Genomic DNA, 26,541 nt, shown 5'->3' with positions numbered 1-26,541 from the left:
CCTACTTTTTTTTGCACTATCCCAGCTTTCACACTGTCCTCTGCATGGCTTAGTTTTGCTACTGCAGAGTTGTGTAACATGTTCTGAGGATGCTTCACAATGCTACAGGCAACTTTACAGTAAAACAAGAATGAATGATTTTATTCTGGATGTGTTTCAGCTGCCCTACTTAAAATAAATTTTGCTTTTATGCATTCTTTCTTTACTTCTGGCCCAAACTGCTTTCACTATATACACTAATGAACTATTTTTGAAAAGAAATTAGTTTCATGTATAAGATTGTACTGTCCAACCCTTTGTAGTCTATTTTTTCTCCTATAAAAAAGCATTTGTTACCATTTTTTAGAAGGTAGGTTTAAGAACACACTTTTGAATGAAGCTGAAAATTTGCTAAGAAATTTCTTCTATAAATTAAATTCATTATCAAAAATGCTTTGTGAACCAGGCTTTAAAATTCCCATTTAATATTTTTGAACAAATTTAATTAAAATATTCTGAATTCCTAGTGTGTTTCTCTTTCAATTTATGGAGAAAATACTTTAGACTAAGCCCTGAGGATTACAAGCCTATAACAACCATTTATAATCATAGGGCTTGAGATATCTGTCACCATTTTAAAGTCATCTCATCTTTAATACAATGTTTTAAGCTGACAAAAAATGGAAATGGTTCCAATCAGGAAAATAATATTTCATAGAAGCTATGACTTATTCTTCTCCCCAATAGTGTTAATCAGATTTCATTTATTTTTATAGCATGCCAGGCATTAGCATTACCCTCAAGACATAGCCCCCTTTCTCTTTGTCCTTGGATAAGTTATCTGCTGCATTAGGATAACTTTCTTCCTCAAGATAAATGTTTCCTGATAAAACAATATTATTAACCTGTAGCAATTGCGATGTGAAATAAATGCAGTTGTCAAGTCAACTTTGAAGTGGGGGAAGAACTGTGACAGATTAAAAAACTGCAGTATTGTTCCCTGCTTCTCCCGAGTTCATTTATCTTCCTAGCTATCGTCTATGACTGAACGGTAGAGAAGGCACCTGCAAGTAGGAGCCAATGACAAAAGATATTAGCATCATGCCTGTGCTCTGATGCTTCACAGATACCGATAATCCTGCACTGAGTCATCCTGGTCACCTAACTTCATCAACTGAGAGAAAGTTTAATTCAAGAGGCCAATGTTCTTTGTTTGTTTGTTTGTTTTTTGTTTCTCAACAAAAGGGGATGAAAGTGTTTTTGTGTGTTTCTAACTCTTCTTCACAGGTTAAATATCACTCTATGACCAGACCTTCCTGAGCAATCCCCAGAGGTGATCGCTAAATGTCTCTAAGTGGACACCCCTCCCTTGCCTTTGTATTAATCTGTGCTTTACCCACCCTGAGCCCATCTCATCATAACATCACATCACTGTTGAAAGCTAATCACATGCCATGGACTGTACTAATTGCATAAGCTCGTCAAATTCTCACAACAAACATGGGAGATAGGTATTGACATCACCTGCATTTATTTATGTGTAGAAAGACAAAGTAGCTTGCCCATGGTCACACAGCTAGTAAGCAGGGTTCAAAGTTAAGACCATCTGACAACAGAGGTCTAATTTTTTAACTCTTTGACTTGGTGCCACTAACTTGTCTGTGTGTCTTGCCTTCACAAGTTTGTGAACTCCTAGAAAAGAAGGACTATACCTTATTTGCCTTTTTTTCATCCCTGTCTCTTAGCACTGTGACCAGTGCATACTAGGTACACAGTAAGAGTTAGTTGAATGAACAGAAAGGTGGGCTATCAAAAGCATGGAATAATGCCTACTTTTCACTTCTGGTAACGCTGCTCAACTTCCAGAAGCGTTATGGGAGGAAGCGTCTCTGACATAAAATAAGCTCGACTGCCTGGGTGTGGGGAAGCAGGAACAGGACCTACACAGGATGGAGTGAGCCTGTCTCTGACTTAGGGAGCACGTTCTGTTATTCAGAGCACACCAAAGGAACGGTAAATAGTGATGCCCTACTTAGGTAAGTATTCTCACTTTGCTTGATGAAGAAGGCAACAGCTTCAAAGAAGAAAAGAGATGGGGCTGAAAAGGAACAAAAGAGAGAGAAAGCCAAGTTTGTACATGCATAAGCAAAATAGCATTGTGACCTATGAACACACTGTACCATCTGAAGATGTGTCAGTAATTGGAGTCTTTTCTTTTTAATTGGATGCAACAAAGATTATGTAATGGTAGAATAGCAATATTACTGGGACTCAAATAGTACTTTTGGGCTATTTCAGTATTAACAAATGAAATATAAATAACTCCATAGTTATTAGAAATATTACTGTTTACTATTAAATACTATTGCTCCAGAAGTAAAGAGACCACTGTAAGACAAACCGCATAACCTGATGAAGAAAAGGTTTCTGTGACCAAGGATATAGAGCAGAGTGGTGTCAAAGGGTTGTAAAAAAATAATTCTGACTTTACTTATTGATCCTCTTAAACTAGACATTTCAAAGATCTGACATATCCACCATACGATCTACCTAAAGAAAACTGCCAGGGAAGAAACTGGATGAGCCTCCTCAGCTTCACTTTTCAGAACTTTATTGTTACATGTTTCTTTCTTCTTCCTTTCTCCCTTTGAAGAGTTAGAAACATTGTTCTAACACTGAGAATAGTATTAAATGAAAGTGGAGGACTGGCTCTGTCTCAGTTCTGAAAATCTATACATATTTCCAACATTGTGTTGTATGTCACTTACTGTATACTCACATCTGAGACTACCAGATATATATCTCCATTATACGTCATTATGTGTATATATATATCTCCAAGTAAAAGAAAAAGACAAAGGGCTCCAGTAGGTGTTTTTAAGACTCACAGTGCAATCTTTTCCTATTTTTATTTTCTTTTCCTGAAGATCTTTAGTATAAATACTTTTTGCATGACAGATTTATTACCCACTGTAGCTATAGATCTTCAAAACTGTGATCCAGCAATGCATATCATGATTGTGCTTTATTTAATGCACAGCTATCTTGTTTCCTTTCCTTTTCACTTAATACCTTTGTTCAGTTTCACTCATTTACCTATTCCTGGTATCAAGAGAGAAAAGTTACCTGACAAACAAGAAAATTCTCAACTAAATCTACTGCTCAAAGTTTACTTCCATGTGGTGTTATGGTTTGAAATGCACAGGGCGGCTGGGGCTGCATTTGCAATTATCTGAATGTTTCTTAAAGTCTTGGATAAACGTTACTAAAATAAGTGTGTTACCTGCCTCAGGGACTTCAGAAACACCTGTATAGGCTACCCATGCTCCTAGATGCACAGAAGCACCTAACTCTGTATATGAAACTATAGGTGGAGTCATCTGAAGAGTTAATGGACTGTCTTCCAAGTCAGAATTGACTGGCCTACAGGATAGGTAGAGAGGAACTCCAAGCCTTGTCTCAGGCCACAATGACCTGCATATTCACATCTGTGGATCTGACCTATCCCTTCCTCACCTGAATTAGGACACAGCCATGGCTGATCGTCTGAGTAGACAGGTTGGAAAAGTGACCATTTCCATGGAAGCAGAAGTTGCACAGTTAAAAATCACCACAGCAGTTGGTGCTGGGGTTTTGATGCTAGAAATTCACAATAAAAAATAGCTGAAGAAGCTCCAGCAAGAGCCCTCTTGGCTGTTAATGGGAGGAGCGGGCACTGTAATTGTTCTCTACTTCTTCTCTTCCTCATGCCATCTCCTTTTGCTTCCTGCACCTTTTTACACTGTCATTTACAGGTACCCCTTGCCTGACCTTAATTCTGCCCATTCTTACCATGATCATATTGGCCCCTTATGAATTCCATAGGCCCACACTATTCAGTTCAGACTTCCCTGTCTTAAAATACTGTGGATATTAGCTGGGCAATTTCCTACACTGACAATATGTCTCTCCAAGTGGGAAAGCATGCTGAGAGTGTAGTTCCCTTCTGGGTAGCATCTTCGAAGCTGAAAAATGTCTGATGCCTGAGATTAATGACAACATTTACATAAAATATTTGTGCAAATTTTCAAACACTTTTGCCAGGTCCTCAGTTTCTCCAGTATCATTACACCTCTCCAAATTTGTCTTACATTATGCATAAGACATTTGTGTGAATGTGTTTTCTGTGTTCCTCTCATATGTGTAGGGGTGTTTTTGGTATAAATTTTTACAGTGAGCTAAGCATAGGGAGAAGAAGTTCTGTTATTACTCTTACACTTTGTATAAATGTTAAGTTGTTTGCATAACATCATATGGAAACTTTTAAAATAATGTTGTACACTCTACCAAATGGTAGGATTTTATCCCAGGTCCTCGCATCCTGCTTGGCCCAAAGTAAATGGCCAGTAATCCTTTAATAATTATCTCTAGGAGGTACCTCCTAAAATATTTGTGGAATAGCAGATTTTTAAATAATCTAATTAGCAAATACCACAAAAATAAGGGAATGTATTTCTGACACATTGTCCTCTTTTGTAAGCATGTGTGAGTGTGTTTTCAGGCTAGATTCACTTGAGGCAGGAAAAGAATGGCATGTTGGATGTCTGCTGCTGAGAATTTGCTTCAGTTTCTGTTTTCTCCTCGTGTATGACAAAATTTGCTTCTATCCACATACTATGCAGCTTTAAGGCAGCTCCTATAATTTTAGTGGATTTGGAACTTAATTGAAAATTATTGGAATATATTCTTCACACCTTATTTTCAAAACACAAGTACTGCATTAAGCTATCAAGTGGGGATAAAATATTGTAACATTTTTACTCTTAAATAATGTGATTTTATGTTATGTTGAACTAAGTGTCTGTGTGTGTATATATATATATATATATGGTATAAAAATAAATATATATACTATTATTTAGTTCAAATATATGATAGCTCAAAATATATATGTATACACACACATACACATATAAAAATGCACACTCATTTAAGGAGATTTTTTTTTTTTAATTTATTTATTTATTTTTGGCTGTGTTGGGTCTTCGTTTCTGTGCGAGGGCTTTCTCTAGTTGTGGCAAGCGGGGGCCACTCTTCATCGCGGTGCGCGGGCCTCTCACTATCGCAGCCTCTCTTGTTGCGGAGCACAGGCTCCAGACACGCAGGCTCAGTAATTGTGGCTCACGGGCCCAGTTGCTCCGCGGCATGTGGGATCCTCCCAGACCAGGGCTCAAACCCGTGTCCCCTGCATTGGCAGGCAGATTCTCAACCACTGCGCCACCAGGGAAGCCCTAAGGAGATATATTTTAGAGCTAAAAATTATAGCAATAAAATACACCAAATAATAAAATAAATTGGTTGAAACTTATGGCTTTTTGCTCAGAGCAACAGGTAGCATGAAAATAAAAGTTGTTATAAGAAAATGAAAATCAACTAGAAGACTCATATATATAAAAGGAAGAATTGTTCCAACTTATACTCCTCTAAAGCAAACCAAACCAAAACAGCTTTTGTTTTAGTTTGGTTTGCCTTAACTAATGACTACTTCGCATGACTCTTCTTCAGGTAAATCTGCTTTGATTTGGCCCTGAAACAACTTTAAATTCTAGTCCAACCCTCTACTAAAATAAACCAAAGTAAGAAGGAGCCCATGAGAATATAAGTCCTCAAATGCATTTTGCCCTCTTGAAAGTAAGAAGCTAATACACTCACTTAGAATACACTTAGAATACCAAGGAATGGTTCACTTTTAAGTTAATCCTTGGAATTGGATGGTTCAGTGAAAATTAGATTTTTTATTTCCAAATTAATGGGAGGCTTAATTAGTTGACTTGGCGGTTGGTGATTTATAACTTTTTGATTTTTTTAAAGGATTGTACAAGTTGACTCTCTTCTTTGCATGTTCTTACTCTCCTTTATTCACCATTCAATTAATATTAGAACTTTCTCATAAATGCAGAATATGTCACACATCCATTTATACCTTCATTCATTTTTATTAATAGATAATCCGCATCATCACTCCCTTCAGTACATCCTCTCATTCCAGCAGGTGAAAGGCTAGTCTATTTATTAGCATCATAGAGGAGCACGTGTTGCAACAATTCTCCCTTTTACATGTAAGGAAATTGTATAAGGAATGTAAGGAGTTGTATAAGCAATATCAGGAAATTGTAGCTAACTTTTGCCCAGATAAAGGGGATCTTTCAGAGGGATGCCAAGGAAGTGTGTTCAATAAGATTCCCCACTCCCGCAGCTCTGCACAGTTCTCTTGTCCTGGTACTGCTGAATCAGGTACAATTTCCCATCCAGCAGCCTGTGAACAGTTTGTTCTCTTTAGTCAAACAGTAAAGGAGAGAAGTGAGATATGAGGAAAGAGGAATAAAGCTCATGTTTCTCTCTGCATATCTGGGCAAATTTGTATACTCTTTCGCCCTCTTTTACTTTTTGAATATTTTTATTACATAATCTTTTGAAAATACTGAAAAATCTTTCCACCCAGAGGTAGTCAGAGGTAGAAACCTTTTGTTTTGCCGAATATTCTTTAGGACCTTTGTTATGTCCTGCTGGCTGTGTTGTGTTTCTCCCACTTCTGCCCTAAACCAAGGAAAAGGTAGCCGTCTGGCGAGTTTCAGGTATCGCTCCCTTCACATGTCAGCTGCTTGTGGACTGGGCTTTTAGGTGTAATTGGACAGACATTACTCACTAATATGCTGGTTTTCAAATTAACTGCATCCATGAGTCATAGTAAGCATTTTGGTCACTTAACTAAATAAATGAGTTATATGAGATAAATTAATGAGCTTCTATAACCAGAATACCTGTCTTTTATTTTCTCTTCTTTTCCTCTCACTCTCTATCTCATTACCTTTTTCTATTTGATATAATGGCATGATAGTGCCATGCCATCATATCGATAAACAGGATTTAATTACTCTGGAATTTTTTTCTTTCTTTTAGCTTACTGAGTAAGAATTTAAATGTATATTTGCAAGGTAAATTATCTAAATCAACCAATCTCCCTGATACAAAAAATTATGCAGAAAGTCTTCAAAGATTAGCTTTTCTCACAACTACTACCGTGAGTCTTATTAAGCATGAGCTTTTATGAGAATTCAGAATCTAAATGCCTTTTCTTTAGGTCAAACCACCACAAAAAAAACACAACAGACTTTAGTGTGGTATTTCCCTTTTGTAGTTCTCATTATAACCTTGACTTCCTCTCATTAACCTTATAGGATAACAAAATGTACAATTGTAAAAAACAAATGATATAAGCTGTTTTGAACCTCAGGTAAGATTAAATTGGGTCACTACTTCTGAATTAAACAGTTTAGTTTTGCTGCATTAAAAAGAAGCCCACTTGAGTTCCTTGTTCCTGAGAATACCTCTCAAATTCCCAGTCCTGCACCCATCACTTCTCAGATTTGTCTACTGAGCATGAAGTATGTGACCTTACTACCAATATGATCAACTATATCCTGAAGATATATTCCAGTACCACCCTGTTAAATATATGTGCTTTGTGCTCAGCGAGGTAGGAATAATTAAGCTTAAATGTGTAAATGAGCTGGTTCTGGTTTTCTTTGGCTGGTGGAGGCAAATATCTATTTTAAATGGTTACAGGTTCCTCTTGAGAACAAAAACAAAGTACTGGGACAGTGAAACTCCCAGGTACCATTCTCCAAGGGACCTTTGTCCGTAGTGAAATGCAAAGTGACTCAATTTGACAGGGTATATGCCTTGGCAGATCACATGAAAGCAAAGCCAGCACAACAATTCCCCCAGAAAAAGTGCTCTTTACTAATACCACCAGGCAGTAGACAAGCTGTCACCAACAGAGTCATTATAATGCCCCAGACAGAGTACCCTGATAACTCTGTTTTATTCCGTCGGAGTCACTCTGTGCCACTTTCATCACTGAGTCTCCCTCGAGTTTAGAAAAAGAACTTATTCATATTACCACTGTAAACTCAATACCTGGACATATCACCTCACACCGACAGTAGAATATGCAAATGGTAACACTTTGCACTTTATACAGAATGTTCCAGGAAAGACTGTCAAAGTGGTTCGTGAACCAGGACTATCTTTTCTGAGGGTAAAGAAAGGCACCGAGTATTTAGATGATGGTGTCTCCTAGTCAACAGACCAACTTATAGGAAGACGCGAACAAGAAAAATAAAAGCATCTAAGTGTTGTAGTACGCCAAATTGGTGTTATCCTTACAAAACTCTTCTGAAAAAAAAAAAAAAAGAAAACCTGATTGCTGATTTAGCAGAGATGGTATCATTTTCTCTAAAATGACAGAGTGATTCATTTACCAAAAAAGTGTTCAAATGCCAAACATCAAAATATTTGGGTGGTACATGGGTCCAGTCTTCAATTTCTATCCAGTTTACATTCAAGTTGGGAATCTCATTTAATCTACAACCTGGCATTGAGGGACAGTGCCCTGGACTGCCTGGTGCCTTTTGTTAGATCAAAGCCCCTCTGCTCAGGTTTTTACACCGTCAGTGACATGGTGGTTTATAAACTGCCTCGTCCTCCAACAGTTGTGTAGAAAGGTTCTCTGAGAAATTATTCTTCACCCAATAAGCACAGAAGTGATACAAGTTGGAGCAGAGCAGATAATAGCAATATTTAAAGATTAATACCAGTAACAAGAAAATTGTTTAGGAATATTTTCACCATGTTTCTGTTGTTTTAGGGGTTAGGGTTTGTTTATTTAAATGAGTGTACTGATAGATTTTTTAAAAAGTCCACTCAGCTTGATAGATATGTTAGAAGAAGGAGCCTCTGAAGACTTTTAAACCCTAGAAAAGTAGTTAAGAAAATACTATGCTGGTCCCAAAATGGAATGATCAAGAATTCTACTTTCAAAGGCCATAAGTCTCTTCTCTGTATCTTATCATTTGCTACCCTTGGGTAGCGACAAGCTTTGGTTCTTGCTTTTCTCTATTAGGTGATCATCATTATAATTTCTCTTTAACAGGATTTTTCCCTCTTTAGTACCAAATTTCAATTCTGAAAAGTTTTTCCTTAGTTCTTTTTCAGTCCTTATAGTTTTCAGGTTACATGGTTTTACTATAAAATAGAATGTCCATTGGCTTTCTCAGGAAAGTTAGAACCTAAGGAATCAGAATCCTGAATCCAAAACATCTCCCCTTCCATTCAGTGTCTTTTCCCAAAGGGAAACGTATTTTATATCTGTGACCTGCAGTCTTTTCACACTCTCCTTTTGCTATGATAAGACAGGGATTCAGGTACTTCTCTGTGTTGCATCAGAAAGAATGTGAAAAAAGCAACTGCTTTAAGTGAATGATAATCTTATTTCCGTAAAATCCTGAATGCCAGGTCAATATAAGGAGGGTGGTAGGGATTCTTTAGGACTGTGGCACTGTTTCTTAGGATTGATGAATTGATGGATTTACATACCTCTCTATTGTGAAGAACAAAAGAGAAAATGAAAGTGAGAGAGAGAGAGAGAGTTATGCCCATTGAGCTGAACAATTTCAGCTACAGTGTCTGCACACATTGGGGTCAGCAGAGACGGGTTATCTATATTCAGTCCTAACAAAGTCATCAGGGAGAAGACAGAAGATATCTTCTATAAACAATAATGGATAATGACAAACAAAATGGATAATCGTATAAAGATACGATAGATCAAATGGAGAAGGTAAGGCTCAGATTAGACATATTTTGACTAGAAGAGATACAAAACGAGGGATTGTATCGCCTCTATAAAATAAACATGGTATCTTTTGCATTTTCTTATTAATTTTTTCCTATGCTTCAGAGAAAAGATTCATTGGGAGATTTTTTTTGATATAATATTAAACAAAAAAATGAGACTATAAAAGATAAAGGATTTTTCACCTCCAATTCCTTAGTAATAAATAAGCCAGACAGTGTTACAAAATGATGATAACTGCATGCACACTTAAAAAGTATATTAAATGTGTTGACCATCTAGCTTCATAAGGGAAGAGACTGTAAAGAAAAGAGGTCACCCTCAGTGGAAGCTGTTATCAAGGGAGTGCTCAGATCTGATTAACCATTTTCTGCCAGAAGACAGTTGGGCACACTGTAACTGTTGCTTTGCCTTTTGTTACTTCACACCTATAATTTGTGAAGAGCTAATCTGTGATTTTAACCAGAGCCAGAGTGGTGTCATCAACCAACAATAATAATCACAGATTTACAGAATCATCATAATACTGCTGCTGGTAGCGTTCACCAAAATCTTTACGTATAGTGTCATTTAATTCCCATGACAACTTGGGAGGTAAGAATCGTTACCCATATTTTGTAGTTAAACAGGTAACAAGACTTGGAGAGGTTAATATTTGCAATTTCTCATCTAGGTCTGTTTCATTATGCTACATTATCAAATTATCTTCTTTCATTTTCCTTTCTTCTGGAAGTGTACAGAATATATCCTAATTTTTAATTATTCAATTGAAACCTTCTTAAAATGAACCTAAACTCCAGCAGGGAAGGGCTGTGACCTTAAATTGATTAGTGGATGGGAGAGGAGGAGGAGAGAGTTAAAGGTCTGAGAAGGCAGTTTAGGAATAGGCCACTGCAAGGCTAGGGACACAGTCCTGGTATAGAATTTCTTGAGTTGATTTGTGGTATTTTCAGAACAACAACTGACTTGGGTCAACAGCTCCAGGATTTCATCTGTGAAAAGTGGATAGCTGTGAATTGGTGGAATATTTAGAAACTACTTAAGACTCAGAAGAATTCTATCTCCATTATACCTGTGTGACTGACATTTAGGAGTTAGCTACTCCCAACATTTAAAATACATAATTCTCTTAGAAAGCTGTGTTTAATACTTTACATATTTAGTATTTTGCACCAATAAAATTTTGAAATCACTTTCTCTATCTAATAACATACAATATCTCCAAATCATATTGATATTTGAAAGCCATTTTTGGATTAAAAATGGAAAATGATTTCTTCTCCCTACCCATATTTTGGAAGAATGCTAATGCCTAACAGTACACTTTTGATATTCAGCTGCTGCATTTGGATTTACATGGCTTTAGCTTTCATATTCATCACCACATCCTCTTTACATCTAAAAATAGCTCCTATCTTTCCAAATGGGTACCAAGCCCTGTGATTTCTTAGAATTTGTTTTTCCCCCCAACTTACAATTGAAGCCACCCACCCATTTTTAGTCTTCTCATTGCTCACCAGTAATATTCTGCAGAAATGTTCATTCATCTTCCCTAGGTACCGAAGTTCCATTACTCCTGTTACAGAGCAGCTTTGATGTGTACAGGAGTGAGAGGGCAAAAGAAACAGAGTCAGAAGACGTTTGAAGGTGTGGAGTATGACATTAATTTGCGCTTTGAATAATCGTCTCAGGATACGTATACAGGATGTCAGCATATCTGCTTCAAAAGTGGGGAAAAAACCCTGCAGTCAATCCACACATTGGTCTACACAGTTTTAAACAACCGACTTGGATTTTTTTTCTCAATTTATTATTGCTCTGTATATTATAGAGACAAGTCAGCTTGAGTGTAGCACATAGCTTTCCCAGAAACTTTAATATGTATACTTTTAAACAATGTGCTCATAATAAAGAAGCACTGACCAGTAACAAACATTGTGATATTTGTTTTTACTTCTTGGTATATTTGGCTTCCCTAAAATAAATAGTTTGGGAGTAATTCTGATGATATTCCTATTTCAATAACTTTTGGTTTGATTTAGAGTGTTTGTTTAAAACATGTCTGATTGAAAAATCTATTAATTTTGGTCAAGCAACTCTACCTACACTTAAAGAGTTGAAAAAACTTTACATTGGCACTTTCAAAACATTTAGAAAGGAAATAATATAACTTTTAGAAAATGTTTGATTTTATTCTATTATCAGTGCAAATGAAAGTTATAGGGTTGATCACAAGCATTTTATAAATACAGAATATTTAGAGTTTTAAGTTTAATTCTCTTGAATTAGATAAAATAACCCCAAAAATATATCTATTAAAATGACTGCTTACTTTTTTTATTGTTTAGGACAGTTTTCTACCATTGTACCTTGGCCCTACCTCATTTGATAACCTATTGACAGCTTTATCTATCACATTCATTGGGTAAGAATGGGGGAAGGAATCTGTTATGAGTTGAATTGTGTCCCTCCAAATTTCATATGTTGAAGTAATTAACCTCCAGTACCTCAGAATGTGACCTTATTTTGAAACAGGATTGCTGTAGATGAAATTAGTTAAGATGAGGTCATACTTCTTGGAGCAGGGTGGACCCTAATCCAATATAACTGGTGTACTCATAACAAGGGGAAATCTGCACACCGACATGGTCATAAGGAGAGCACCATGAGAAGATGGATGCAGAGATCAGATATATAAGCTAAGGGATGCCAAAAATTGCCAGCAAATGCCCAGAAGCTAAGGGAAGAGGCATGGAACAGATTCTCCCTCACAGCTCACAGAATGAACACCTTCATCTCAGACTTCCCGTCTCCAGAACCGTGAGACAATATGTTTTTGTTGTTTAAGCCACCCAGTTTGTAGCACTTTGTCATGGCAGCCTTAGGAAACTAATACAAGACCTAACTTGAAAAGATCCATTCTCTTCCCTTTCAGAAAGAAAGCCTTATTCTGTGTATCCTACATAATTATTCTCAGCCCCTTCCTTATATATCAAAAAATCATATGTGTGTGTATATATATATATATATATATATATGTGTGTGTATATATATATATATATATATATATATATATATATATATATATACACATATATATATATGGAGAGAGAGAGTGGATAAGATGAACTCAGATGTCATATTAAAACTTTGTTTATGCCCTAGAGATTCTGATTTGCACAGAATCATGGGATCCTGGTTTTGCGCATCTACTTTGCAAACCAAACCTTCAGTATTAACAATGTCATCTACCTTCACATATGAGTTGAGCCTCAGTTTCCTCATTCGAAAAGAGCCAATTACATTAATTACATTAATACTGTTCACTTTACTGTATATATATTGCTTCATGTGAAAACTTTTTTGAAATGAAAATTAGGTGATTAAGTTTTTGATTTAGTACAGTGATGGAACACATGATAGATCTGCAATATTATCACTATCAAAATTTATCAAAGTTTATTGCTTTTAAGAAGTTGTATGTGTGGTATATATTTTTTAGTAAGTCATCTTAAAAAATGTTGTGTCATATGAACTAACAACCTTTCTTTAGCCTCTTTAAAGGATAAGAGCTTGTTAAATTACTTGGTAAACAAGAATCAACTGACACTTGGAAAAAGGAAAGTTATCTTTTTGTTTGTTTATCTGAGAAAGTATTTCTCCTTCATTATTTTTCACTAAGCTTCTCACTTTGAGGTAATCATAGATTCACATAACTGAAAGATATAAAACAGAGAGCCTCCCATGTACCCTTTATCCAGTTTCTGCCCAATGGTAACACCTCGGAAAACTATGGTACAATCACAACCAGCATATTGACTTTGATATAGTGAAGGTACAGAATGTTTCCATCACTGCAAGCATCCCTCTAGATGCCCTTTTGTGGCACACCCACCTTCCCTCCTACCACCTCTTTTTAACCGATGGTAATCACTAATCTGTTCTCCATTCCCGTAATTTTCTCATTTCAAGAACGGTACGTAAATGGAATCATACAGTATGTAACATTTTGAAACTGACTTTTTTCACTCAGTCTAACTTTCTAGAGATTCATTCAGGTTGTTGTGTGTACCAATAGTTTTTCTTTTTATTGCTCAGTGGTAATCCATGGTAGAATGTACCAGGGTTTGTTTAACTGCTCACTCATTGAGGGACATTGGACTACTTCCAGTTTTTGGCTATTACAAATAAAGGTGCCATGAACATCCACGTACAGGTGTTTGTTGGGGGAGGATTCAAAGTTTCTATTTCCCTGGAATAAATGCTCAAGGGTGGTAGTCACATGTTTAACAGTTTAAAAACTGCCAAACTATTAGCCATTAGGGAAATGCAAATTAAAATCTCGGTGAGGTGTAATTACCCACCTATCAGAATGACTGAAATAGTGACAGCATCAAATGCGGAGGAGGATTTAGAGAACATGCAAAGCTCACACATTGCTTGTGGGAAAATAGTTTGAAAAGTTATCTTTTTAATCTATATTTCCTGCGGTCTCTTGTTCTCCATTTTAGACTTACCTCTTGAATGCCACTCGGAATCTACTTAGGTTACCCAGCTGTAAGTAAAGGTGCACATCAGAGTTAGGGGCAACATCCTACAGTCAATCCTCATTACGTACGGATTACAGACTTGTGAGTTTGCCTATGCGCTATGAATCATTTGTAACCCCTCCAAATTAATATTCATAGTGCTTTCATGGTCATTCAAGAACACGTGCAGAGCAGCAAGTGATTTGAGTCGCTGGCTGTGAATGTTCCCAGCTGAGGTGGAACAAGGGGACCCCCTGCCTTCTTGTTTCAGCTCTCACACTGTAAACAAGTGGTTTTCATGGAGTCTATTTGGGCCACATTTTTCTCATTTTTGTGGCTTTTGTTGGTTATTTCACTGTCCAAAACGGACTCCAAGTATGATGCTGAAGTGCTGTCTATGTCCCTAAGGGCAAGAAGGCTGTGATGTACCTTACAGAGAAAATTCGTGTGTTAGATCAGCTCCATGCAGGCATGAGTTATAATGCTGTTGGCGGTGAGTTCAATGTTAGTGAATCAGTATGGTAAACGAGGTGTCTTTAAACAGAAACCCACATAAACCAAGGTTATATATTGATCGGTTGGTAAAAATGTGACCCGAGGCTCGCAGGAACCTAATCCTCTCTTTCCCTTGGAAGCAATGGTTCAGTATTCTCTAATTCATTGTTCCTGGAGACTTTACAAAACATATTTACCGCAAATGACAAAAAATTGACTGTATTTGACTACACGAAGGAGGTTCAGTTATATAACAACAACAAAAACCTTCCACCCAATCGAAACATGCCTTTCTCCCAAAATACTCTCTATTTTTTATACAATGTGGTTCTTCCAGGCTATGGCGTAAAAATCAGTCGAGATGATTGTTTAAAAAATTAAATTCCTGGGCCCCACTTTCAGAGATTCTGACTCAGAGGTTTTGAGGTGGAAATCAGGAATCTACTTTCCAGCAGTTCTTTACCATACTTCAAAAAACAATCCACAAAACTATCTGAGGTATTTACCATGAAGCAATAAAGGATACAGATATGAAAATAAGTGAAATATAAAAGCAGGTTGAAACAAGTGCAATTGTGTCAAACATGTATTGTTTTTTCCTGAAGATAACAAAAATGCTACCTCCCATGACACATTTTGTCAGATGATTTTATGGAACAGTGTGATTCTACCAAACCCCAAGCAGAATATTTAATTTTCCTCCAGTTACTCATTCCCCAAGCTAGTCACTTCTCTCTTCTCCATTAGGTAGAGTTAGAGTGACCAGACATTCCAGTTTGGGGGAAAAGTCCTGGTTTACATCCATTTTTCTATGCAATTATTATTAGTGCCTCATTTCATTCTCAAAATAGCACGATTGGAATGATAAATTGCATTGTCACTTTAATTAGAAGTGAGGCAAGTGGCATTTAAAGATTGAAATTTTCTTAAGGTCTACAATAAAATAGAAAATTGTGTTTAGGGGAATTATAGTTGATATATCTTCATGTATTCTTAAATCAATTAATCTTATAGACTCTTACTTATTTGTACTGTATAGTACAAATAATTAATTTACTTACTTCATAAGTAAATAACTGATATATTATTAAGAGCAGGGGTCCCTTAGTTATCAGTGCTCTTTCTTTTTGTTTCCCAGAGGGATTGGCTAGGGATCTCCCTTCAACATGTGTTGTTCTCCAAAAGTTTGGGTGAATCTAGGTGTGGGAGAGAAGGTAGCATTACCTATAAGATATGATGATGTTTCTGGTGCAACAGATTTTAAAAAGCAAAGTCCAATGCCTCTGGGGCACCTTGGCTCCAAGAAGATGGCACTTAGGGAAGTACTACTAACTAGGTCAAGAGTCTAGGCTTGAACACTAGGAGAATGAACCCTTCTTCACACCCCTCCTAGTCGTGGGGGGAGTTCCTGGGGATATTCCCATGTGAGTCAAGGGGCTATTAGTGAACCCCTTGGGTGAAGATGCCATCAAGGGTTCTCCCAGAGACCACCCCCCATGACTGGTCCTGGGGATCTCCAGGGCAGAAGAATTGTAAAATGAGGACAGTAATGCCAGAGCAGGTTTCTGAATCTATGGTTCCTGAAGGTTAGAGCTGTGATTCCCAATTTTCAGCCATGAGATAGAAAGACAGCTTCTGATAGTTTTGCTGTGGTTCCAGCAGCATCAAACCTTAGTCTGTGGCCAACTGCTCCAAATAGCATTATGCGATTAAAATGGTTTATGCTACCAAAAAAAAAAAGAAGAAAAACAAGAAATTTCTCTTGCCACATAATTCCAGTACTAGATTGTGAAACTGGGAGAACACTTTTCCTTCCATTGATGTTGTGAAGGTAAAAACATGATATTTTTTCAGATGATATTGCAAGGTATATTATATAAACTATTTTAAGAATTGATAATAGGGACAAAAAGCAAATGACCTGGGGCTTCCCTGGTGGCGCAGTGGTTGAGAGTCTGCCTGCCAATGCAGGGCACATGGGTTCGAGCCCTGGTCTGGGAGGATTCTGCATGCCGCAGAGCAGCTGGGCCCGTGAGCCACAATTACTGAGCCTGCGCGTCTGGAGCCTGTGCTCTGCAACAAGAGAGGCCGCGATAGTGAGAGGCCCGTGCACCGCGATGAAGAGTGGCCCCCGCTTGCCACAACTAGAGAAAGCCCTCGCACAGAAACAAAGACCCAACACAGCCATAAATAAATAAATAAATAAATTTTAAAAAAAAAGAAAAAAGAAAAAAGAAAATGCTCCTTATTTCACTTACAAAATTAATTAAAAAAAAAAAAAAAAAAGCAAATGACCTTAGAATGATAACATAGAGAATTACTTCAAACTGCCATTACGTTTTAAAGATAACCACATATTTTCATCTGTTTATGCTCAGAGAAGGAATTCCTGTAAAGTAGATAATATAAAATTTGAGTTAATTTTTTACTCCATTCCAATGCCTAAACTGGTACCCTGTTTTGATGATGCTTAAAGGTAGGAAACTGAAAATAAAGGTAGGTAATAATTCCTGAAAATGCATGAGTTAATTCATCACTTTTAGAATTATTTGTGGTCTTTCATTTTTATAAAGGCCAGAGGTCAATGAGAAATAATCTCCTGTTTCCCGGGAAATTTTATTAATGTATCTGTATACCAAAACAAGGCTACATGTTTAACTCTTTAAATGCATATTTTCCAAAACTCCAGGTAACAATCAGTATTAAGGAAAGATTGATGTTACATCAAGAAATTATGTGTAATAGATGAATTCTGAAATTGCTTTCATCTTTCTCATCTTCAAATGTAGAATTTGCCCCACTGACCTGGGCATCCAAATACCTATATCTGTTCATTTTATAATCAGCAATAAGCACCAATTCCCAGAAGTGGACTCAGGTAGAATTGTGAATCATTATTTATTTTACACTTAAACAATTTTTAAAATTATTATCATTTATGAGTTTAATCATCGCCTGTGAAATGGCTAGAGCAAATTTTTAAATTCTGATTATACAGATTAGGCAATGCAATTTTAAAGACTTCAGATCATTTGACCAGACACACTAAGTACTAAGCAGGACTCAATTCAGGATTTTTAAGGAAATGTACCTTTTCTCTCCATCTCTATAGCTCAGTTTTCTTCCCCAAACAGATGTTCTTTGCTCCTTTATCAAATCTCCTCTTCTGGGTGTTGCACTATGTTAGGATAGCCCATCTTTCTCATTTGGGGGTGGAAGAAAAAAGAGCTCAATTATAAAGCCTTACAGTCTTAAATGCTATCATTTGTGGTATACTCTATATCTTCTGCAGGTAAAACAACAACTCCCCCAAGGATAATGTGCTTGAGTGCATCCTGAATGGCTACCACCAAATAGTGCCTTAGGTCTGCTCAGCTGGCTGTGCAGTTTTATCTGTTGGAAATTATTCATATTTCTAATGTCTAAGTCGTACTGGAGCAAGGTCCTAAAACACAATTTGCTTAAAATTCTCATAACCCTCAACCTTTCCAACAAAGCTGATGCAGTAACAATATTTTCTCATGTGAGGAAAGAGGAGGATGGGAGGAGAGGAAATTAATAATAGCTCTTTATATCTTTGTTCCTCTAGAAAATAAGGTTGTCCATCTAGAAGCTACCTAATGTGCTTTCTAGCTTTGTGATTGTATATTTGATGACACTCTAAGAGCTGGGAGTATATTGGTGCTCTTCAATTAGATTTAGTGTGTTGAATTCTATGAAGGTAATTCAGACATGAATGTTTGCATTGCACTCAAGTTACGGCAGTATGATTGAAGAAAATTGGGTGGATTATAGAAGTATTTGGGAGATGGAAATCCTAAGATTTCATAAAGGAGGTGATGTCCAGACTAAGATGTAAGAATTCTCCTCCCCCAACCCATAATTCTGCCAGGTTTTCAAGTGGGCAACTGGGTAGATGGTTAACAGCATTTACAGGGTTAGAAACCTGGAAAGGGGAAAAGGATATTATTGGAGGGTGCTGATGATGGTAGCCAGGGTGTGAGTAGCAGCGGTGACGGAAATAAAAGATTTCTTAATGTGGACATGCTGAATCTGAGCTCCCAACTGGAGAAGTGCAGCAGGCAGTTGGATATTTTGCTCTAAATATCAGGAATATTTAGATAGGACTGGGGATGGGCTTTGAAATGCTTCTGTTCGAAAGTTGATATAGAAAACGAAACGTAGGGCTGATAAAAATCTCTTCTAGACCTTTAGCTAACACTTTTTTGCCTGTTTGGTTAGCCATATGAGTCTCTGAAATAGTCATTTAAAACATTTAAACCTTAATGTATTTTTTAAGCAAAGGATTCAGATAGGAATATTTTTAGCTGAGTATAATATGTAGCCAAGTATTATATAAAGGTTAAAGCCACACCTCAAGTATAGGCATTTGATTTTTTTTTACCCTAGGCAAAACATAATGATCTATTTTCAAATAATGTGTATGTGTGTGTGTATGTGTGTGGGGAGGGATTGGGTTTTGTAAGCATATTTTAAAGGCTCAAAGGGCTTACAGACATCAAATGGTTCTTCAAAAATAACAACGTAGTGATTGAAGTGTAAATGAATCATGAAATATATGGATTAAATATGCCTGGATTTATTACACATAATTAAAAATTTGACTTGCTTTGGGCAAAATATGACTGAGGCTTTCTACTGAACCCCAAACACCTGGAAACATTGAAACACTGTAATACCAAATCTTTCCAAGTTTGTAAGTCCTGAGATTTCGATAGATCACATTACCTATTTTCCTTCAGAAAAACATTAACCCTTCAATTAAAAGGTCTAAAATACAATCGTTGGGAAGAAATAACATATTCCTTGAAAATTCAAATAAAAGTGGGTTTGCTTACACATGGAATATTAAAATAAAAAATGTATTAGGGAAGAATTGGATTTGTTTGACAGGATCTGGGTATAAAATGAACTAGACAAGCTGTAACCATAGACTACATCTAATTGGTTGAATAAATGTTAGGCTCAGGATTGAAAAGATATAAATTAACAGCAGATGAAGCAAATAAAACACAATTTAGGGATTTTGGTTGATTATGAAGTCAGTACGAGTCTACAGTATAATAGTGGTGCCATGTAAAAGTTATCTCAGACTGAATAATGCATTAAAGTGTGTGGACTCTCCATTCCATGCCCATCAAATCATGCTTTAGTACTATGTTCACATCACACTTTATGACTTTGTCTGAGGGAGATTAATGTCAATCATGAGTGGACTCCAAACAATTCCTCATGTAGGAAACATTAAGCAAGTTCAAGAAAATAGTAAGTTCCAGGGGGACATGATAACTACCTAAAAAACAACGGGAAGGGAACAATCTATGAAGGGTTAAGATTTTGATTCATAACAAAGAACTTTTCATTGATTGGAGTTATCAAAATTGGGATAATACTATGGCCTACTATTCAGGTAATAGTAATTTCCTCCTATCAGAGGTCTTCAAGTAAATAACTTGGGTTGTTGTACATTTGGTTGGTTATCACCTAGAAACAAGAAGCACCCTGTATGATAGCAGGGAGTGTTTTGCCTTATGTGACTTCCCAAGAAAGCTTCAGCTGCCTCAAATGAACATGTCCTTTTCTCACTACCCACATTTTATTCACAAGTTATGATAAATTTGGGGCTCTTGTCTGAGAAACAAGCAAGATGTGACTGAATGCATCTCAGGATAATATATGCAAAGTTCTCTTATATTTAGCCAAAGACAAAACTTGCATTCTTTCATTGTTTCTTTAAAAATCTCTCCCTTACTTCTGCAATTCCACTGCTGGGCCACAAAGTCTAGTTGACTTGAATCGTGAGACATACGTTGAACAACCAATAGATTTGTACTCAGGTGGCTCCTAGATGCAAGAACTCCTTAGATCCCCTTGGAGAACTTTTTACACAGTTTGCACCCCAAGTTCTCATAGGCTGCAACAGAACTTTGAGTTTACAGCATTTGTGAAAGAGAAGGAGGGTGGCTAATATATTATTTGATATAGACATTAATCTCAACATATGCCATGCTGAACCTGGAACCATCTGTCATTTTGTTGGAAATCTCTTATGGTGAGATTTTGCTAAAAGGAGTTGCTGTGCCTGGAACCATTCACATTTTTTTTTTCAGATATAACTCCACCCTCTGGTCAAGGTCTGGAAATAAACCAGTCAACCAGTAGGTGGATTATACATCATATATTCAAGGCAAGGGTGAGGAGGGTGACAGAAGAAAATGAACATTTATTGAGTGCCTACTCTATGTCTTAGATACTTTCTGTTTGATCCAGATCATAACATTGAGGGATAGGAATTGTGATCTCAACTTTACAGTTAGAGAAACTGATCTAGAGAGAAGGTGAGTAGACTACACAATGTCCCAGTTGGGGAACACACATATGTTCTGTTTGCCACACTACAACATAAAAATTGTATATTCTGTGCTCCTTTAACACATAATACATATTTCATTTATTATTTCCTTTATTTCTAATAATTTGTTTCAAAATGTACTAAAGAGAAAGTAAATAAGAACTTTTTTTTTTTTTTTTTGGCCACATGGCTTGCAGGATCTTAGTTTCCCAACCAGGGATTGAACTGGGGCCACGGCAGTGAAAGTGCCAAGTCCTAAATCACTGGACCACCAGGGAGAAGTTCAATTTTGTACTTATAAGACTTTGTATAAATTCTTAGCATAGACTAGAGGTCCTAAAATTGTTTAAGAAATAAGTGAGTAGGGCTTCCCTGGTGGCGCAGTGGTTGAGAATGAATCTGCCTGCCAATGCAGGGGACACGGGTTCGAGCCCTGGTCTGGGAAGATCCCACATGCCACGGAGCAACTGGGCCCATGAGCCACAACTACTGAGCCTGCGCGTCTGGAGCCTGTGCTCCGCAACAAGAGAGGCCGCGATAGTGAGAGGCGGGCGCACTGCGATGAAGAGGGGCCCCCGCTCGCCACAACTGGAGAAAGCCCTCACACAGAAACGAAGACCCAACACAGCCAAAAATAAATAAATAAATTTAAAAAATAAATAAATAAATAAAAAGAAATAAGTGAGTAAATGAATATGAGATTGAATAAGCACCTCACACATGTATTTAAATACCCTAGGAAAAATACTGAATTCTAGAGTTGCATGGAAAAAATTGTAGGTGAAATTTTCTACAGTTAGACCCCTGACAATTAGGTAATACCTCTAATGGCAGTTATTCCATTAGACTCTCGTGTAAAAACCTAAAAAAAAAGTGTGTGTGAGTGTGAGTGTGAGAGAAAGTGTGTGTGTCAGCAGAAATTTAGGGGATTCTTTTGTTTCCTATGTGGTCAATCACAAATATAGAGTCCCAAAGTATCTTTTTAAATTCCAATTATAACTTTTTTGTTTGAATGAAGAATTGATTCATATTTCAAATTAATATTCAAATGGGTATTTGGGGAGGGACTGGGTACAACAGCTCTCTCTAGTAGACATCTAAGAAGCACTATTCTTATTGGAACAACTATCTAAGGATGGGATAAAGAATAGAGACAATTATAATATATATGCATTCCTTTCTTCTTCTCTAGAGATGTAAAAAGAATTCATTTTATTTTATATTTTTAAAATACCGCAATGCATGTCATTTTAAACCACCTAAGCTTTTCAAAGGAACTCAAAGGAAGGATAACTACAACACAAAGAGAAACCTTGGCCAGTGGAAAGTGAGGAGGAGAAAGGCCTGCAGCAAACCAGAAAGTGAAAAACTGTTCTCAAATCAACTGCTACACAAATTACGGTGCAATATGTTCAGTTCCCACAAACACCTTTTCCTTTACAAAATATTTACCATTTGAAGTCTTTTCTCACTAAACAGCCACATGTGTCTTGTTTCTTTGACATGTATTTGCCTATATCTGAGTTACTTTTAATCTATCTATTATGTGAGAGGAAAACTTCAGTATCTCCAGGTTTTATATAATGGATACAAGTTTTATACAGTCATGAATCTTGCATCTTCTTCATTTCCCACATAGCTGTGCTCAAAGAAAATCTGTAATTTTGTTGCCTAATAATTTGTAAAAATATGTAGGAGAACTTAGGTGTGAAAAATGAGCGGTTATATATTGCCTAATATCATGAATAATTCTGAAGTCGATTAAAACATTCTGGTTTGTTTTACTTAAAAATGAACACATGCAGAAGTTACTATCAATGCCATAAACTTGTTTTAAGCAGCAACTGAACTGTAGCTACGTCGTACAATAGTTGACACCAGTTGGAATAGAATGTTCTAGGCCCCCACAGAGCCATTTATTTCCATTGAACAAGCAACCAAATAACCTAATTTAAAATATTACATACATATTACTTTTGCTAATCTAGGTTTATGAAAACATTCATTTGTTTTCCAAAGGAATATCTTTACATGTAGTTACATTGTTAGCTAATTCAATTCTATGTTTTCATATATGAATGATATGTGCTTTGCTCTTTATTTTCTATCTATTTAGCATATATCTACCTACTTATGTATTTATCTATTTATCCATTTCATTCTTCACTCCTAAACTCATTTGATGTATCTTGAGAAAATAAAATTAAACGTACAGCAATTATATTGTTGAAAAATAGACAGAATGGTAAAAACACATTTTCCCAGAAAGGAAGTTATTACAAGTAAATGTGTGTCATGAGGTCTAGACTATAGCTGAAGGTCATGGTCATTTACTAAAGTCATACCTTTGGCAGGATTATATCAGTTGCTCCATAGGAGGAAAGCTTTTACTCCTACAGAGCTCTATTACAACTTTCCTTCATGATTTCTTACAACTATATCACTCACTTGGTGATTTCATGATATGTGGGCACTTTCAACAGAATCCCCATAACTTCTGATGACATTTATACACCTATTGAAAGTGTACCAAGAGCATAATACATAAGAGAACATGAAATATTTTTGTAGCACAGTGCTATGCTCTTGTTATTATTAAATTAAATCTATGATTTCTACAGATTTCCTTTATATTGGGCAGTCTAGTCTATTAGAATATTCAGAGATTATATAGAACACACAAGTATTCTACCTTTCAGCTTTCAAATAGGAAGCAGATTTTATTACATGACAAGTATACCAGTCCTTGCCATTTCTTGGTTCTAAAAGGCCAAGTTGGTCAAGAAAGTCATGGTAACTTGGATAACACTTGAAAAATCCCACTTCACAGAAGTACACACAGGCACATCCCCTGAGACTATGTCCTTATACCTCCAACTGTGTTTGGTACTGTCTCTCACCCCACAGTGATGGAGGTTGGTCTCAGCAGGCCTGCTGCCAGCACACCGGGGATGGGGCTCAGGGAGTGGGTGGTGGGTGGGTGATGATGACAAAGACCTGGGAAAAAGCCTCTTGCCCTGAACTCTCATTTCCACTTGGTCTCTAAAGTGAGATATTCTTCCAAAACCTTTAAGTCTACGATAAAAACTAAGGGTGAAAATACAAAATGGCTCAGAGGAAGCAACAGTAATTGCAATTCACGAAGAGATGCAAATGGCCCTTGATGGCTGGGAGCATTTCCTGAGAGGCAGCAAGTTAAGTAGGAAAGAGTAAAGCATTTTGACTTAGATGTGAAGCCAACTCTCCTTGCCACTTTGTTCAGTCCCTTCTGTCCAAATTTCAGCTGCCTTGCCTGTCAAACAGGGATAATCATACTAGGGATTTTTAGAAGCTCAAGGAGATGAAAGCACTGATGAACACTAAAGAGCTAGCTGAATTTTATTTAATTCCTCGGCTTCTAAAACCGACTTGAGAGAGTTCTTCAAGACACGAGGGTCCTGGAAAAGTGGGCAGAGTGGGCAGGGAGGAGAAATCGCCAGAGGGCAGAGGGGGGGAAGGGACAAAGGGAGGAAGCATAGATATCTTTCTACATGGTTTCACTCCTTCATGATTTTCCTGAAGCACTTGAACTGCTCACCTACCGCAAAAAATTCCATGTAACCATTAGCAAATAGAAAATTTATCAAATGCTGCGACCAGAATGCAATGCTATCCAACTATACCTTAACAGGCAAAGAAGCGGATCAAGGCTGAATGACAATGAGTATTAGTTTCTATGGAATGATTCAGAAGTAATGAATACTCAACCACATAGTATTTGCAAAAAATTCATTTCATTAGCTTATAATGTACTTCTAACTTTGGGAGCATGGAACATAATTTGTTCTGCGTATAGAGAAATAGGCTCCTATTCAACACAAATTCCTACAATGCAATTCAGTCCAATCCATTCTAATAAAAAAAATATTTAATATGTTTAGGGCACATTGCTTAGAGTTTAGCAGTGCTTAAGTGATCCATCATAAAAGGATACACTGTAGGACCAAAATATTTTAGTAACGTGGAACAAACATTAAAAGTGAAAAATACAACTGCATTAAATGATGCATAAATGTGGTTTAAAATGAGTCTCCTTTTAATCTTGACTAGTTTTGAACATAAACACTTGCAGTGTAAAAGCCACAGGCACTCAGTAAAAATTTCGGGATAATCTTTAAATTTGTTGTTAATGCCACAGTTTACTTAAAACTGGAAAGCACCCCCTTACAAGTGAAAAAAGTCAAAACAAAAAAAAAAGACTACTCTTCAATATTATTACCCAGCACTAGAATAATAAACTGAATAATTTTTTTGACTCTTTTTATTGAGAAAGAATACAAAAGTTAAACCCTACTGTCATTAGTCAAAACTGAGACACCTATTATTAAATAATTACGTTATACTTAGTGAAAGATTTGTCAGTCAAGCTCACTGAAAGTTCAACTCCATGAGGACAGAAAATATGTCTTATTCCCTGAAAAATCTCTATCTTAGAGAAGAGTGACTAACAAAAAATCAAATTATTACTGAATAAATCAGTGCGATGGATTCAATATGTAGGCCAGACATAGGAGGAGGTTTTGGAGTCAAGGTTACTTTTTAAAATAATTTAATGCTAAATAAAATAAAGCAGTTAAATATTACATATTTACTATGATCATAAATTAATTAATGATAAAAGCTTTATGGGAAAGATTTCAAAATATTAATAATCAGTTGCTTAAGAGGAAAGAAATATAATATTTCCCACTCCCACTCAATTACAACTTCATACTTTCCAAATTTTCCGCAGTGAGCACAGATTGTTTTTATCATAAAACAGTTTTTAAAAACACCATTTCGCTTTGCAAAATAACTAGCAATGTGAATGATTGTGGGTACTAATTGGCAAAAAGAAGGGCAGTTCAGAGATGTGGGAACTGAGGGGGAAATGGACCTTTCCTGTGTTTTATTGAAAAGAGACTACAATATGGTTAATATAAAGAGAACTTTGATGGGCTCACAGGTGGCTGTCGGCTGTGCCTGTCTTAAAGGTAATAAGTCTTTGTGGGTCAGGACAGATTTGGGAACACAACTTTCTGGATTTGAATCTTGCTTCTGCCTCTGGCTTGCTTTGCGAGCCTGGGAACCCACAGACTCACGCTTGTGTTTCAGTAACCTAAACTGAAGTTACTTAAATTCTCTATTTCTTTATCTGTGAAATGGGGGCAATATTAGTACTTGCTTCATATTGTGTGGATTACTAAATTTAATATTTGTTACAGCATTTAGAACAGTGCCTGGCAACATGTTAAATGATATATAAGTGAAAGCTCTTATCATGAACTATTATTCACTCTATGCAAGGGACCACAATAAAACAAACAGACGTATTTGTCTCCATCTTTGTCTTTTAACTTTACCTAACCCCCTTCCTGTCTAGAGCAACCCTTCCCCTCCTCTCTTCTTGTTTTGCTCAGTGCTGTGTCATGGCTGGGGCACCAAATACTCTTCTGCATATATGGCTACCA

Source organism: Eubalaena glacialis, chromosome 2 (genome assembly GCF_028564815.1).
Source record: "Eubalaena glacialis isolate mEubGla1 chromosome 2, mEubGla1.1.hap2.+ XY, whole genome shotgun sequence".
In the NCBI taxonomy this organism is placed as follows: Eukaryota; Metazoa; Chordata; class Mammalia; order Artiodactyla; family Balaenidae; genus Eubalaena; species Eubalaena glacialis.
This window is presented reverse-complemented; position numbering follows the sequence as displayed.